The sequence below is a fragment of the Parasteatoda tepidariorum genome, chromosome 9, assembly GCF_043381705.1.
Source record: "Parasteatoda tepidariorum isolate YZ-2023 chromosome 9, CAS_Ptep_4.0, whole genome shotgun sequence".
Classification (NCBI taxonomy): Eukaryota; Metazoa; Arthropoda; class Arachnida; order Araneae; family Theridiidae; genus Parasteatoda; species Parasteatoda tepidariorum.
The window spans coordinates 75,698,632-75,707,147 of NC_092212.1; the positions used below are offsets into that span (position 1 = coordinate 75,698,632).

General features: G+C 28.0%; 1 protein-coding gene across 1 annotated transcript in view; it reads left to right on the forward strand.

The window, feature by feature from the left end:
* Positions 1 to 5,481: 5,481 nt before the first annotated feature.
* LOC107439528 (uncharacterized) overlaps positions 5,482 to 8,516 on the forward strand; it is a 13,728-nt gene continuing 10,693 nt past the window's right edge. Inside the window, exon 1 of the mRNA XM_016052159.3 lies at positions 5,482 to 5,820. The gene's annotated coding sequence lies outside the window, so the exon portion shown is untranslated. The remainder of the gene's footprint in view (positions 5,821 to 8,516) is intronic.

An 8,516-nucleotide genomic window follows, 5' to 3' on the forward strand; every position in this document is an offset into this window, starting at 1 on the left:
TAGTTTATAGCTTTCATAGTATTGGTGATCGAAATGGGATACGGGTGACGTAAGGTAGAACTCTTTACCTATGGCAACACTTCACATTAACGTGTGGAGAGTCATAGAAGAAGGTATATGTCAGATTTTGTCTTGATTTTCAAATGGATTAGAAACTTTCAAGTAAGGACACTATATGAAAATGAAAACTACATTAAACATAGTTCTAAGAGAAAGCGTCATGGAAATTTTAAAAATATTTTTAACAATTAAATACAAAATATATTAAGAAAAGGAAAAATATCGTTGTACAGACAACTAAAAAGAGTAAGAGAGGGAAGGGCCAAAGGCATTGAACCGGTCTTCTCTTCCAATGGTGTATATTTTTCTTTTATGTATATTTATATATATATATACATATATATAAAGCAGAAAGAAGAAGAAAAAAAGCAGAATGCCACCAGAAAGCTGAAAAAACTAATCCTTGATAAACTATAAGAAAAAACTACTTTTATACTAAGTAATTTTACATTAAATTATATAGTATAAAATAGTGTATCTGGATGCCTCTTTCCCAGACGCTTTTTAACAATCAAAATAAACATCTTTTCTATAAAAGAAAGAAGAAAAAAACCCCTATTTTTTGCAACTTTGAGAGAACCAGATGCCATGTGACACGTGTTCTTTACTTCTTCTAGCTTCTATTGATGTCCAGGCAAAATTTACTACCTTCACAAATTCAACTTTAGGAAAAATGGTAGTTTTACAAAATACCTTTTCTTAAAATTTTATTTTTTTGTCCCGTAAGAAACGATAAATTCATATTTTTGTATTGATTTTTTTGATATAATTTTCACAAATGATGTCTAAATTTTCTTGAAATAGATACACCTCGCAGAANTATTATAAAACAATAACAAGTTTCCTAAAACCTGAAAAAAGTTTGAAAACTTTCAAAATATTTTGTTTCCCTCTCATTAGAGGATTCGCTTTCTGAGAAATGAAAGGAGTTCAAAGAAAAGAAAAAGCCAGTTGAACTGTTCTGATAAAGTATTCGGTTTAGAGATTCTTTACTCAATAAAAAAGAATATTTAACTTATTTACTCAAATAAAAATGAGTTTCAAGATAATTTTTAGCATTAATGCATGTAAGAGAATCGAATTAATAATGTACAAAAACCTTTATCGAAGACTTTGCTTGCGATTCCTAGGAAGAGTTTAAACCCTGATATATAACTCTGAAGAGTTAAACCCTGATATCGAAGAATGAAATCGCCCATAGAAAATAAAGAAAAACATCAAAGTCTTCAATACATCTTTCTCAATATCGTTCTGCTCTTTCAAAATAAACGGACGCTCTCTTCTTCAAACTCTGCATCTTTCAAAATAAAGAATTCAATGCGACCTTAATGAAAGATTCAACCGATTACAGTAAATTCAGCGACCTACGTTTTCTGCTTCTATTTCTAGAAAGCTGATAAACTTTAAGTTCAATCAAGGGCAGTAGGGGGTCGGGGGGGGAATTGCACCCCTGTCGGGCATGGCCTGTCTACCCCCCTCCCCCATTGGAAAAATTTAAAGTCCCGTCGGGAAAATAGTCTGGTCTCATTTTTTTTCTAAATAATGTCAAAAATTCCTTCACAAATACCTAATAAAAAAATTTTGTAGTTGACTTTTTATTTATTTATTTTTAAGAATTAGTAGCAAAAATTAGCAAAATATATTGTAAATTCTATGTAATTGTAGTTTCACTGCACAACTTGTAACTTTGCCTATACATTGTTAAACTTGAGACCGGATGCGATTAGCTATGGTTGAAATTGACGACTTTTCGAAGTCCCATAGACGCATCCTCATTTTCTTGTAAACTTATCTTTCAAACTGCTATTCTTTCTTTTGGAGAACTGAGGAGGGGATTATTTTCGCTGGGGGCATAATTGCTTTTTGAAATTTTCAAGCAAAATAAAAGTATAAGAATAAAATAAAAAAATTTCAGTTTTAATTTTTTCATTCTTTTTTTGAGAAAAAAAAAACTTTTAAAGGAGGAAAAACATTTATTTATTTGGATTCAAGGTTTATATTTTAATTAACGCAATAAATATGCAGTCGGAAAAAAAAGACAAATAAACAGTAACAAAATATTTTTAATTTATTTTAATTTCTTAGGCAGATTTAATTCATTATTTTTTTTTATCATTTTCTAAGTAGTAAAAAGATTATTGATTCATTCCGAAAAACAATTAAATTTTTCGTATTTAATATCTTAAAATATATATTAATCAACATAACAGATTCTCATTGACTTATTTTATTTTCAGTGTTTGAAATGGAAAAAGGGAACACTTTGATTAACTTTTGATTCAATTCTATTTTTGCGTACAAAAAGTCAATACCATATTTTCTAAGTTACGAAATTGAACACAAAAGCGCATTTTGTTCTGGATAAACATACAAGTTTTTCTATAGTTTTAGGTTTTTAATTTTCAAATGCGGAAATAGCCGCAATCTGGAAGCTGTGGTTCGAAGTTATGGCAAAGAGACAGATGGAAAATTTGAGTCTTTTAATTTTAACTTCACTCGTTGATTATTGACCGTCGATTATTTCGAGAACTTTTTGAGTGTATTGAAAAATGTTTGCATACAATTATCACAAAAAAATTTTATACACAAATTTTTACGCAAAAATAATTTTGAATAATTATTTGTTATTTTTTATTAGTTTATTAAATAATAGTAGTAATAGTTTATTAAATAATAATATTGAATTGTATGTTCTACATATTTTTACATCCTTTTTAATTTCAAAATACAAACAATCGATCGATTAGTTTCTGAGCTATCAAATTTAAAAAAGATCAGTTTGCTTAAAATTTTATTTATCTCGAATTATTCAACCGATTTCATTCAAATTTTTTGTTTTACAATTTTAAATTACATTCCATAAAATTATATAAAAATTTGTATATCTTGCTATTTTATTTTATTTTATCCGTCGTTGAACAGCCGACCCAATTTTCGAGTTTACGACTACTAATGTTCAACTCCGTTGCCTTGTAATTTTGAACTAATCCAGAAGACAAGGGGAACTCCTGAATCAGTACCCCCATAGGTATTGATTTGTTATGGGAACATGAAGGACTTTGCGACTCGACAGATTTAATGTGCATCAGTCGCCATTTACTACACGGGGATTTCGAAATTCAGGATTCAAAATTTTTCCAACGCATATTATAAATAAAAACGTGAAGAATATTAAATATTTGATAACTATTTGAAACTACATTTTTTGCATGGCATTTACCTTTGGATAAACGAATTTTTTAATTGTATGAAGAAATTTTCGAATCACTCAATACGCAAAACGTTCTTGAGATATGAGAAGATTGAGATTTTATCATCATTATCATTGAACTATTATTATGAAGCTATTTTTATGGAGGAACTTCACACTACTCTCCTGACATGACTAATGGGACATTATTTATCATATTGCAGTTCTGAGTCTAATTTCTTATTTTAAAATATTGTTTGCACTAATTCATATTTAAGGCTACGTCCTACAGCCATTAATATTAAAGGCTAGTACGGAAAAACCCGTTCATTAAATCATAAGTTATTCGGGTTATACAGTTTTTCGTTTGAGTTGAGTTATTATTCTTCATACGTTTTATACTTTAGTTACTATATTCCATCAGTATTAAATATTACTATCGATGTAAATTTTTTTTCGAAATTTATTCCACAAATCGCTAATAATAGTTTTTTCTTAAAATTTAATATAAAGTATAAGGAAATCGCGAACGCATTAATTGAAAAAATCGAATTAAATTACATTAGGAAACCAAAGATATTACATTATAAATCTTAACTATACACTGTCAATTATTTCTATTAAAATTACAGGTTATAGTTCTTCCTAAAAAAATAACTTCTAGAGGTTTTTTGGTCTTAGCGATTAAACTTTTAAAATCATAAAATTATTTATTAGCTATTTAATTTTTTATGGAAAGATAAGGAAGAAATATATATTTTATATCTTCCAAACAGCTTCATCTTGCAAATACACTGGTTTTTGATCATTTTAACATCTTTTTTTAGCTCTGGTTGACTTAAATGATTCACCTGATTAAATTGTTTTTACCCAATTTTAAATAATTTACCAATGTACAATTTTTTTAAAATTTCATTTATCAAATTATTTATTGAGTTAGTATTATTTAACAATACTCTTGAGTTTCTTAACAAGTGGAACTGAAGCGTAAAGAAGAAAACTTTTATGTTTAAGTAAATCAAATTATAGTTTTTTTTAAATATAGATGACACGTTATTTAGTTTCTGAAAAACTCGAGTTTTAAACAATTTAATGTTTAAATTAAAATAAAATTGAACTACCTAGTTATTAGTTAATTATACTAATTTTAAAAAAATATATATATTTCTGTTACAAAAATATTACTCTAACAGGTTTTAATTTGCTCTTCGAATATCTTTGGAATTTTTTCCAGTTGTGCATAAATTTTTTATTATTTGAGTTGCATCGCTTGTGTTGAATAATATTGAATTGAGAACACTGTAGAATCTTATGCTGGATGTGCATATATTTTTTTTATTTATTCAGATACCATCTTTATATTTTTTCTTTGTTAATATTTGAATCATGATAAATTCTTCATCAGAACAAAAATGTGTATATCATATTAATTATTTTTCGTATATTAAAAGTATTGCTTATTTTCAAAATTATCTTAGCCCCCCTGTCGGATGATTGCTGACCCCCTGTCGGGCTTAGTCTAGCGCCATTCTTGAGTTCAATTAATTTTTAACAGTTCTTCGGGTAGGGAAAGAATGTTAACACAAATAAAATAGCATCTCAACCTGCGTCAACGTTTTTCACTCAATAGGTTTGCACGCTACTCTAAGGTGTGATGTCATTGGTGCCTAAATGAGTCATTCCTAGTGTGCATCCGGTGCGTCATATATATCGATAAAATCAAGGAATTTATAGGTAGGTGGGTAGGTATTTTGTTTACGTCACCCTAGAGCTGCACAATGGGCTTTTGGTAACGATCTGGGAAACATCCCTGAGGATGATCCGAAGATAATTTTGATCCTCTGCTGAGGGGATAGTTACCCAGCTTTGGTAGTCCGATGACCTGCGCACGAACTCAAGCACTTTACGGTAGAACAGTTAAACGAGGACGGATACCACACACTCTCGGTCCCTACGCTGACTGATCAAAGGTTTCAACGACCCGCTTACTGACCTCAGCCAGTGATGCTTGACTTCAGTGCTCTACTGGGAACCGTGTCTTTGCGATTTGTCTTCTGTGGGACAAAAAATAAAATATAGAGAACAAACAGATAGAGTTCCTCAGGTCTATGGAATAATGATATTGGATATCACGCTTTTTCAAACGTAGGTGTAAAAAAGAAGCAGAAGTAGTAACCCGGAAGTCTTGCGAATAATTTTGTCTTCAGCGCCATCTAACCACCCATAAACATTTCTCTTAAAACGCATGCGCAATTCTTTCCAATCAGATGGCAATACAATTACACCTTGTTATTTTTATGCTTGGCATACAAGTTTTTATGTTACGTTCTCGAAGTTAAGTCAGTGTTATGTTAAGAGGTTTACTAAATACCCATCATATAATAATCATGTCACGGATTATCAATATATCTGTTCCCGTGTTAGTTAATAAATTTTCAAATATGAAACGGATTTTGCATTGAATATCGCAAATCAATAAAACTTATTCCTTATTTTTGTGATTGTTTGACTTTTTAAAGTTAGTTATGATAGGACAATTTTTGTCTAAATCAATTATTTCCATTACTCTTGTAAGTGATTTTTAATTAATCTCTACGATGATTATTGCTATCTCCTTTATTATAAATTGAATGTTTCTTTACAAATCATGTATCAATGTTTAGTAATTACTAATTTTTTCTTCAAATTAACGTTAAAGGAATGCATAAACAAAACATTGGGGGCGCAGAGAAACATCAACATTGTACCTTTAAATTAATAAAATAGTATTAATTATTTCATAAAAATTTAACTACGTAACAGTAATCCTAGATGGAATGTTCAAATAAAAATCTATTGCCCTCTTTTTTGTAACGTTTACACGAATATAGATGATTATTGACGAAGTAAGTGATAGTTGACAAGTTTTCTTCGAATTTTCAAATTAAAGTGAAATTAATCCATTCTCAGTTTAAGTTTTTAAAAAAAATCAAGCTATTCTAATCAGAGTTGGAAAGGTTTTTTTAGGACAGAATGGATTAATCCAGGGTTTAAACCGACCTGACCAAAAACTAGTCACTCAAATTATGTCACAATTTAAAAAAAAATATTGTAAAAAATAAAATGTTAATTTTTGAACAAGAAACAAAATGAAGCCAAGTTTTACTTTTATTAAAAAAGTTTATTATTATTTTTTATATTGTATTATTTATCCTTATGCAAAAACCTAATTTATCAGTAGTAGTACAAACATATTTAAGGGATAAAATATTCGCTTTTGTTGTTCAATGAATTGTGGAGTTTCAAAAGTAATAAATCTTTTCCTACTTTGTTATTGTCCTTTATTATGTAAATTCAATGTTTTGGACACTTTGATACAGTTTAGGACAGTTTAAGACAGTAAAACCCAAATGCCCTGTCCAAAACCAGTTTAGGACATCCAAAACCCCATCCCTGATTCTAATACTTTTGCTTAAATAACTCTAGGTTTCATTTACATTTACTCCAATTTTTTATTAACTTTTAGGATTTTTTAAAATTTAAAACTGACTGTGATGTACGTAACACAGAATATTACAAAAGTTTTAACTATTGAAAAATTATTAAAAATCTGAATATAAGTATTATAGTGTTAACAAAAAATATTAAAACTGCTTGATTTTTAATAAACTGTAATTTAATTAATAAATAATTGCTTTTAAATCCTGTAAATATGACATATTCATACATAGCAGAGTTGCTTTTTAGTTAATTATTTAGTGTTAGCTATTAAAATTATTCATTACTTTGTTCATTATACTCATCTGTTCTATATTACACATGGGATAATATTAAATATTTATTGATGTTATTCATGTAATTCTGATTTTATTCTTTTACCATACTATTTATTAAATATATAATATTTCTATTGCTAAATATTAATGTTTAATTAACCCTTTTAGCTTTGTTTAACCTTATACTTGACAATGTTTATTGAAATTCTATGCTGCTCAGAAATATTTTTTTTTCCCAACACTTGTTAAGTATTTTTGAATTACTTATCAATTCTTCTACACTTAACTGTGTTTGCTCGTTTGTGCATATTATGCTTATATTAATACTTGCACTATAATTATGTTTAATATTATATTATTTGTGAAAAATATAGCTAAAACTATAATGAATTATTAACTACTTCTTCAAAAAACATGGTATTATTAATAACTATTATTTCAAATATATTCACCATTCAATTTATGCTACAGTTGTTAATTGTTATAAATCTAAATATTTATATTAATCCTTTTATGCCTTAATTATGGCAGATTTTTAGCTTAGGTATGAAACTAAGGTGATCGAATTGTCTGATCTCAACATATGAAACTCATTTTGATTATTGATATTTGTTGCTAATGCTTTTTTAAGTTCAACAAGAAGGATAAAAAAAAAACAAATTCCTAGAATAATTTTTTATCAGATTTTCATTTACGGAAAATCCATCTTGAAGGTTTGAAAGCCTCACCATAAATATGCTAATTATTTGCTGCAGATAATATTTTAAGTTTTGAAAAAAAAGCAATAAAATGGTGTACTTTTTTGAATAAACATGCCTTTTCCTGAAAGATTAGGATTCCATGCAGAAAATAATGTTTAATAATTATTTATTGTTATTTTATTTAACATTAAAAATATATAAACTCAATTTTTAATATGATATTATGATGCGTGAATTACAATTTGAGTAATCATTTTTAACAATGTATATTTGCATATATATTTCGCATGTATTTTTGCTAAATCAATTATTGATCAAAAAGAAAAAATTTTAAAAAGTATGTTTTTTTTTAATGAAAAGGTGTTTTTTTTTAAATGAATTCTAGTAATTGAAAGTGCTTAATTTCTGCAAACTTTTAATTCTTTTTAAAATAAAAATTTTGTGCTTAGAACGCTAGCGTTTTTATAAAAATTATCATATTTGCCAACAACTTGATCATTGTATATGACAACTAAGTCATTTAATAAATTTTAGTCATATTTTTGATGAAATTTTGTTCTTATTAAGCAACTATTTTCATAGCTTTCGGCAAATATTTTCATGCTTTAGGCTACTCAAAGTAACTATTTTATTCATTTTTTTCTGTGGCAAACATGGGTGTTGGGCCCATGTTTGCCACAGAAAAAAAGGTTGTGAGTTTGATCCCGTCGACAGAAGCTTCTCCGTTTAGTAGGGTGACCCGGGGTAATTCACGATCACTCTGTTTCTGGGGTAAATAATGATCACCTAGTGTGGGCCTACTGTTGAGAT